General features: G+C 35.9%; 1 long non-coding RNA gene across 5 annotated transcripts; it reads right to left on the minus strand.

Annotated features, from left to right (window-relative positions):
* Positions 1-4,039: 4,039 nt before the first annotated feature.
* LOC107907394 (uncharacterized) lies at positions 4,040-9,235 on the minus strand. Of its 5 annotated transcripts, XR_005925237.1 has the most exons (7): positions 9,085-9,235; positions 8,875-8,997; positions 8,502-8,558; positions 7,847-7,956; positions 6,562-7,482; positions 6,187-6,236; positions 4,040-4,382 (listed from the first exon to the last, which is right to left on the minus strand). It is a non-coding gene; the product is annotated as an uncharacterized lncRNA (long non-coding RNA). The 5 variants fall into 5 exon arrangements; XR_005925238.1 differs by lacking the exon at positions 6,187-6,236 and having other exon boundaries at positions 9,085-9,234; XR_005925235.1 differs by lacking the exons at positions 4,040-4,382; positions 6,187-6,236; positions 6,562-7,482 and having other exon boundaries at positions 7,642-7,945; positions 9,085-9,208.
* Between the last annotated feature and the right edge of the window lie 20 nt (positions 9,236-9,255).

Below are 9,255 nucleotides of genomic sequence, written 5' to 3' on the forward strand. Positions count from 1 at the left end.
TTCGCTATAGATTGATATTTTAGTATTATGTATACCTACAGTAATATTTCTATCATGTTCATGTAGTTTCATGGACACATACGAGGATCCGGCAATCCGGGCCAGTCACCCGGAAGGTTTTTACAAACCCCAACTCTTGGCACGTGAAAGTGGTGTTGATCAAACTACGCAACTGTGGAGCCCCCACCAAACAGACAGAGTCCTACGACAGTTTGGATGTAGACAACCGATCCCTTACGGACCCTGAGGTGTTTGACGAGCACCACAAATCGAGCCTTCGGCTATTAGGTACGGATTGGCCTAGATACTGGTCAGAGTACACAGAAATATGGGAAAATCGGCTATGAGTAATCTACCTACTCGAGAACAAATCATCGTTCCCGAGTTAGCGTGCGTTTCAGAATACCATGCCATGGTTTAGGATCCATGGGAAGCCGTATTTACTTACGCCAGAGGAGAGGCGGCGGCAAATACGAGTCGGAAAGGGAAAGGTGCGGCCCTCTAAATCAAGGGGACAAGAGTACGATGGCAGCACATCAACGAGGCCCGACATTCAGCCGGCTCATCATAGCGGCCATGGAAGCACCATCCCCAACGAGAGCAACCGACTGCAGTCACCTGATGCAGCAATTCAATCAGCGATACCACACGCAATCGCCTTCCCTATGATGCCAGGTATGTTTCCTAGCCTTATATGTACCTTAACACCGTACATGTATCCATTTTCCCCAATCCTATGGCAGGTTTGGAGCCAAATGCCTCAGATCAGCTCCATTTCCCTGTAATGCCTGAGCGGACCATCGATAACTAGGTCATCGCCGCACGGAGGGGTCGCAAGAGGGGCGTCGGGGAGCTCTCCTTTTTTACCATTCGCCAGCAACGCATGGCTTTCAAACTCCGTCGCCGTTCATGATTGCAAACACCTCCACAATAACACTATTCTTTGAAGGTGGATCATCGTCCCAAGTCCGACAAGCCGGATGCCGAACCAATTGAATAACGCTCGTAATTAACAGTAAGTAACTATTTTTTCCTTTATTTTTTTTTGCATTATTTGATTAAAACCCTAAATTAATTAAAACCTAACTTAATTGAATTAAAAACCTAACATAACTAAGAATTAAAACCCTAACCTAACTTAATTTAATTAAAAACCTAATTAATTGAATTGAAAACCCTAACCTAACCTAACCTAACCTAATTGAATTAAAAACCCTAACCTAACTTAATGTAATTATAGACCCTAAAACCTAACCTAATTGAATTAAAACCCCTAACCTAACTTAATTTAATTAAAAACGCTAACTCTAACCTAATTTAATTATAAACCCTAACCCTAACTTAATTTAATTACAAACCCTAAACCCTAAACCCTAACTTAATTTAATTAAAAACCTAACCCTAACCTAATTTAATTATAAACCCTAACCCTAACTTAATTTAATTATAAACCTAACCCTAACTTAATTTAATTAAAAACCCTAACCCTAACCTAATTTAATTATAAACCCTAACCCTAACTTAATTTAATTATAAACCTTAAACCCTAACTTAATTTAATTATAAACCCTAAACCCTAACTTAATTTAATTAAAAACCCTAAACCCTAACCTAATTTAATTATAAACCCTAAACCCTAACCTAATTTAATTATAAACCTTAACCCTAACTTAATTTAATTAAAAACCTTAACCCTAACTTAATTTAATTATAAACCCTAAACCCCAACCTAATTTAATTATAAACCCTAAACCCTAACTTAATTTAATTAAAAACCCTAAACCCTAACTTAATTTAATTATAAACCCTAACACTAACTTAATTTAATTATAAACCCTAAACCCTAACTTAATTTAATTACAAACCCTAAACCTAACTAACCTAATTATAAACCTAACCCTAACTTAATTAATTATAAACCCTAAACCCTAACCTAATTTAATTATAAACCTAAACCTTAACTTAATTTAATTAAAAACCCTAAACCCTAACTAATTTAATTATAAACCCTAACCCTAACCTAAATTAATTATAAACCCTAACCCTAACTTAATTTGATTATAAACCCTAAACCCTAAACCCTAACCCTAACATACAACAGCGGATTTGATAATCTTACTAACCATTCAAGAAATTGTAATTTTACATAATGTTATTTCGTAAATTGTTTTGACTGGTACTAACATTTAAGAAATTGTAATAATTTGATAATTTTACTAACAATTAATACAATTATCAATTAATAATTGAATAAAAGGTAGCTTTTTCTATAATTACATTCAACTATTGCGATTAGGGCATGATCGACTTGTATGGCCTGGGTTCCTACACCATCCGACTTGTACGATCGCACACCGGTGTGGTAGATCCGGAAACTCTAACGCATCATCATTTGACAGATCGACATTATGCATGTGGGCTGGAGGTGAGTATGCACTGAATCGTGGATTTTCTTCATTATCTGCACTCCTATCACCATCTTCACCTTCCGTTGGAATAGGCTCCGGTTCAGAAAATAATCCCACCTCTGCACCATCCGGCCCGGGCTAAATGACAGTCACACCGTATTCTCCGACAAAAAAACAACACCATTCTCCGTATGGCAAACCTCACCATTGTAGTAAATAACAGCACTAATACGTTCATTCATTTTGAAACTCTAAGTTTCTTAGCATATCTAAAATGTTTCTGCTGTGAGTTATGCATTCTGTGGAACATTTTCTGCCTAATTTATAGTCTCAGCCCAAACTTGGTACTGTAACAAAATCGCATCCACGAGGGCGCGATTTGACACTATTTGCTCAGAAATGTAAAAAAAATTATTTCCAGCATGACCAACTGTAGCGAAGTCGCGTCCAAGAGGGCGTGATTTAACAATTTCTGCCCAATATAGCATCCTTGTATCAGCGATTTTATACTATTTGCTCAGAAAACATCAAAAAAAATTATTTCTTACATGACCACTGTAGCGAAATCGCGTCCACGAGGCCACGATTTCACAATTTCTTCTCAAATAGCATCCTAGTAGAAGCGATTTCCCATTATTTGACCGGATACGTCAACTCGAAAATTTTTTTTCGGGACCCCTAACCCCTAAAAAGCCTGCACCTTAAACCCTAAAAGCCAGAAAACACAAACGTAAAATTAGCGTCAAAATCGCGTCCCCGGTACCGCGCCACGTCGGAAAATCGTGTCCACGTCAGCGCGACCTGCCGACGTGGAAGGAAATCGCTTCCTCAAGGACGCGATTTCCTTCCACGTCGGCAGGTCGCGCTGACGTGGACTCGATCTCCTGTCAAGTTCCTCGACATCCCTCTGACGTGGCCTATTTCTGTAATTATTAAAAAAAGGGATTTTTTTGGTAGTTTGGCCACATAATATTATTTAATACACTCATTTAATGAAGAAGCAGCTGAGCAGTTCACCAATCCAATTAATCCATTCAAAACTTCATTTAATACAAATAGAAACTAAATAAGAATAAAAACAAAAACAAAAGTAAAGAAGAAACCGTTCAGGGAAGCATAGAAATCCAACCCAAGTTTACTTCTTTATTGGGCTCAATCAGTTTTGGGCCATACACCCAGTAATTCAAAACTTAAGAGATCCAAAGCCCAGAACACTGAAACAAAAGCCCAAAAACACCAGCCCAACCCTAAACCCAGGCCCCAAGCCTCAAACCCCTAGACCCTAAGCCGAGATATCCCCTTGAATGGGATATCCCAAGCTGGGATATTCCTAGAATGGGATATCCCTGACTGGAATAACAACGTCAGGTAGCCCGGTCCAGACACGTTCAAAATCTGAACCGGATACCAAAACAACTGAACCGTGCACAAAAAATACTAAACCGGGACGGTATATGATTGGGATAATCTTGGAATAGTTTATCCCGAAACGGGATATGACGGGGATATCCCCAGAGCAGAATAAGAATGAAAATAAATTCAGTGCTTATTTAAAAAATTTGAATCGTATTACTCTCTGTTTCAAGTAATTAAAACGTTGAAATTTTGGAACATTGCAATAATTGTTCTTGTTATTATAAACTCTAAATAATTGTTCTCTAATTATCGATCATTGCAATTTTTGTACAAAATATAAATAAATAAATAAATCTTATGAAATTTATCATCTTCTAAAATATGAAACTTTAAAAGAAAACTGACTGTGAGATCAAAAAAGGCAAATATACTGCGAAAGAAAACAACACATGTTTAACATCTTCTAATGCAACACAATAACCACTCGTTCTGGTGAACATTGAGAGAAGATTAGACTTGCCTACTCCCGAAAAAACGATCAACACCACCTTGACAAGTAGTAATCCTCTGCCCTGTACCCAGCCGTTTTACTTTCTTTCGAGTGATGAATAAATATATCTGAAACAAAAAACAGGGATGAAATGACAAAGACAAAGGATTTATAAAACAGAAAACAAAAAATCATAAAGAAACCCACTGAAATGCATGTAATAAAGAATAGATCTGAAACTAAAACGAAATGAAAATGCAAAGACAAAGACAAAGACAAAGTAGAAGTAATGATTCATGCAAAGCAAAAAAAAGAGAAAAAAATTCAAAAGAGACCGAGAGAGAGACAGAGAATCACCGAACAAATGGAGGCACCAATGGATTTTGATCGGAGGTAAGAATCTGAAAGGTGTGGAGGCTGCGGCAGGGCTAGGGTTTCTTATGAACGGACAATAAAGGAGGAAGAGAGAAGAAGGAAAACAGAAGAGAGAATGAAAATATCAGAAAAAAAGAAAAGAAAAAAAAAGGAGATAATAAAGGGGAAGAGAAATCTGAGAGAGATGCATAAAGAAATATAGAGTTTTTTTGGAAAAATAGTCAACAGATTAATTCTTTTTGGAAAATGGGAAAGAACGCGATGTGAAAAGATAGCAGAGAAAAACGGGCAGCCTGACTACAAATCTCACGGCTTCTTTTCATTTATTATTCCTGTTCTTTTTTAAAACAGCTTCTTTTCATTTTTAGTCAAACGGGGCCAAATTAAGTCATAACTTTTCTTGGTCCTATAATTCAAATTGGGGAAATTGGGGGAAAAGATATCATAAGGATCTAAAATATTAACCTCCATTTTAGGACTTAAGGGTAAAAAGCTTATAAAAATGCTCTTAAATTTAGTTAAGCAAATATTTTTCGTAACTAAAAAACCAAAGAGGCTGCTTGGTTAGGATTATTGGTATGAGGAGGAGAAGCCCCACGAGCAGTTGCTACAGAAGTTTGGCTAATAAAATAAAAAGGCTCACGTAAAATCTTTACCAGAAGTGATAGCTTTAAAGCTTTCAGCCAATGGAAGCAAAATTCAAAGCTAATTAAAATTTTTTTCAGTGCAACAGTGAGTACTGATATTTCTTTGTTACGAAAGAAATAAAATAATAAGGATTTTTCATTAAGGCAGCAATAAACAGCAAACTTCGCATACATCAACTTCAAAACATCGTACCAAACAATCCCCTAGCTGCTAATCCACACACCCTCGAGAGCTTCAATACAGTTACATACAATATATTTACCTGGTTCAAACCACCTAATCAAGCTTTATTACATACAATATCTCTACCGGACATATTCCTGATTTTGCTAATGCCAACAACATTTTCATTTGTTCAATTTGGAATTGATCTTCCAAAGTTTCAGCTACCATTCCTGAAAGCTACTTAAACTCTAATCTATCAATGAGTGGCCTTCACCAGTTTTCATCATCAAAATTATCTAAAATTTTAAACGTGGTCCACTTAACTTCTCTTGGAAGTGATAACCTGTTTCCATTAACAATTATGAAGCCAATTGCATTCTTTCTAACTCTTACTTGAACATGAAAAACCCTGGTATCTTCTTTTTCTGTTAAGACAACTTTCAGTAATAACTGACAACACTCACAAAAGCAAACAAAGGACAAAGACCTTTCAGAACCATATGTAGAATTAAAACATCAGTAGCACAAGTCAACCAAAATACCAAACAAATCCTAAGCATCCAATTTCAAAACGAACATGTTAGTTGATCCAATATTTCAAGGAGAGAGCAGCAAAATACCAAAAGCTTATATGAAGAAACACAATTATTGGTTAAGCAGATGCTTTAAATCAAATTGCTTCTGGGAACTGGGACCAATTCAGAGCAGTAATATAAATAACATCAGGCATGGTTCTCTACTTACATACTCCAGACCTCCTAAAGCTGGGAAATGCCAAAACACCATTGCCAAGTCTGATAGAAAATAACCAATAGAGAACCGTACAAGAGAATGATTATTAAAAAACAATAAGAAATATGTTTCAAGTTAACCATCAACAAATAATACCAAGCATGTTACAGGCAAAGTTGAAGGAAAAGAAAGTCATCATGATCAAAGTGTAGCAAGTAAAGCAGCATTGAACATATTTTGCAAACCACATACCATTAAATTATAGAAATTGGTAGTTCAAATATTAGTGCATCTTATAGACTAATTTGAACTCCCAAGGCTATGTTAATCAAAGGAAAAGAATAAACCCAGACAATCAGTTCACATATTGATAAAATCGTAGCTTACCCCTAAGATCATGTTCGATATAATAGAGCTTCTATTAACTATCAAGTCATTATTGGAATCCTCGTCAAAAAGATCTGAGAATAGGAGGAGGTAGAGAGAGGCCCATGCTGCAATTAAAGCATGGAAAGTTGAAAATCCCCTGTACAAGATAAGGCTATCTAGATCAATTTTGCAAAGAAATTTAGGAAAGAAAGTTATATTTTGAACAATTTTTTATACAAGAAAAAGGAAAAGAAGAAAAGAACATAGGACAAAATTGCAGCGATTGTTCCATTCCACTTTTTCTTTATCACTTAGCATTGAACATATATTTAAAATAAATAGGTAAACCCGAAACAACTGTTGGCTTTGTTTAAAGCCCTCCATTCATTAGTTTAACGGATTATTGACTTGAAAGCTTCAAAAGCTTGGTTATTCGAGGAGATTTCTCCAAAACTCCTGAAAGGGTCTTTTCTTGAACTAGAATAATCCTAAACTGGCCTATCACATGCCGGACGCTGTAACGTCATCAAAACTGAGAGGGACAAGGCAAGGAAACTCTTTACTCTTTACCCGTTGGAGCCACTACTGGTCTCAGATTCAAGAACCAAACAACCAGGAACTACTTCCAAGTACATAATCACAAAGCTAATATCCGCAATTTAAAGAATCTGAGTCCTATGACTTAGAACCAAAGTCCATAACTCCGGTGTCAGAGCCAATAGGTAAACGAATCCAACTTTGTTGCTGAAAATTATGGAACCAAATGGCTTCCCGATCCAATTTGAATGTTTAAATACACCGACACGATTTTGAATAGCCAAATTCTCGCACACTTTAACAGCTTTCATAGTATCATGCCTCTCATTTACAATAATCAAATCTCCATCTCTAATGCAGCGATTGAAAGATATCTTCATTGAGGAATCCATAAGCAATATCCTTAAAATACGAAAAACACATTCAATTGAATGCACAGATGATGTTGGACTAATATGCAATTTTTGTACCAAAATTTACTCCACAAAACGAAAATATTTACCACATATCCAAAGTTCCATTAAGAATAAACTATCACCTAGAATACCAGGAAGACCAAAATTCATTAATATATATATGCATATAAATAGGAAAAGGGCGTCAACATTGTCAATGGAGATACCATTATATTTGTAGTTTCTAAAGGTCACTTTCTCAATACAGGAAAATTCTCAGGACATGTATCATTCTTGTGATTTCATGCCAGGCCAGCTCCACCAAATCTCTAAACTTGTATCTACAATAGGTATGCTGGAGAAGTATTCACATGCATCTCCGATTATGCACTTATCAGCCATCAAGTTGAATTTTTATCAGTACTGCCTTCTTGCTGTACTTTAGAAGAATCTTCTTTTTCCTCCATGACCTGCTGGATACCTTCTTGAATACATCAAACGCAATTATGAAACAAAAACACAACACGATCATGATACCTTTAAAACACAATTATAACAAAAACAAATCACGACCATAAACATCATGGAAAGTTGGAGGGAAATGGATGCCAATGATGTAATATCAAACTAAATGAATTTTATAAGATCCAATACAAATTTGTCATCACACAGGTTTAAAAGAGAGAGAAAAATTGATCATTTCATCATCCAATTTTAAACATTTGAGAAAGGTATAGGTTTTCTATCTGGCCATGATTCTATTTTCTCAAAGCACTTGACAGGTACCACCCCATCAAAACCCTCAGTCAATATCACTTTGTTGTCTGAAATGTAAAGCTTCATGCCTTCTGCAGTCATCAAGAAAACAAGCGAAGACAACTTAAGAATCGTAGCTTGGCAAGAACAGATCAATATATGTTCGGCCACGACTCTTAAAGAAAAGTGAGAAAGACATGACTTGCAGTTATTGCTTCGGTTCATAGAATCATCACTGGACTGAAACTTGAAAGAAGCAAGCATGCTTACCTTCCAAAGCTTTTCTAACATCAAGATAGATCAAAACGGTAACATCTCATCCCATACCTGAAGAGGGTAAAAGATACAAATCATCATAAGCCCTCTACAGCATTTAGATTCACTAAAACTCAATTTATGCCGATTAGTGCTTGTCATTTTCCATTATCGCTTAAAATTCACGTTATATATCGGTGTCTTAGTAATCCCCTTTCATAATCTTTAGCATGAATCCTATGGTGAAATGCAGATAACAAGCATAATAACACCGCTAAGCAGTTTGACACGTATACAGAGCTAGCATATTGAAAATAAAGAGTAAAATGAAGGAGTTCGTATGTCAAAGTTCAGAGGACCAGTAAAGAGAAATTTCATGATATCTCACCACTTATCACTTCACCATTAGTCAGCAAGCCACTTGAGAAGTGAACATGCAATCTTTTCATGTGCTTCAAACCCGACTCCAAAATTGATTCCAAATTCCTCTTATAGGTTCCATGTACGCAAACTATCATCTCAAGGAAAATCAAGAGGATTATGCAAAATAAAAAGGCATAAAGGAAGTCCATAAATCTAAGAGACATGATGTTCTTACATTGCACTTCATCAGCTGAAAGGATTTGTTTCAATAATCTTTCAGACTCAACTGTCTGCCAAAGTGACATACAATATCTTCCTTAGAAGTGCATAGACATAAATAAAAATGCTCAAAACAACAGCTAAAAATAATCTAAGGTGAAAATTAAGATAAATTTTTAAGAAAGAT

This window comes from Gossypium hirsutum, unplaced genomic scaffold (assembly GCF_007990345.1).
Source record: "Gossypium hirsutum isolate 1008001.06 unplaced genomic scaffold, Gossypium_hirsutum_v2.1 scaffold_1407, whole genome shotgun sequence".
Lineage (NCBI taxonomy): Eukaryota > Viridiplantae > Streptophyta > Magnoliopsida > Malvales > Malvaceae > Gossypium > Gossypium hirsutum.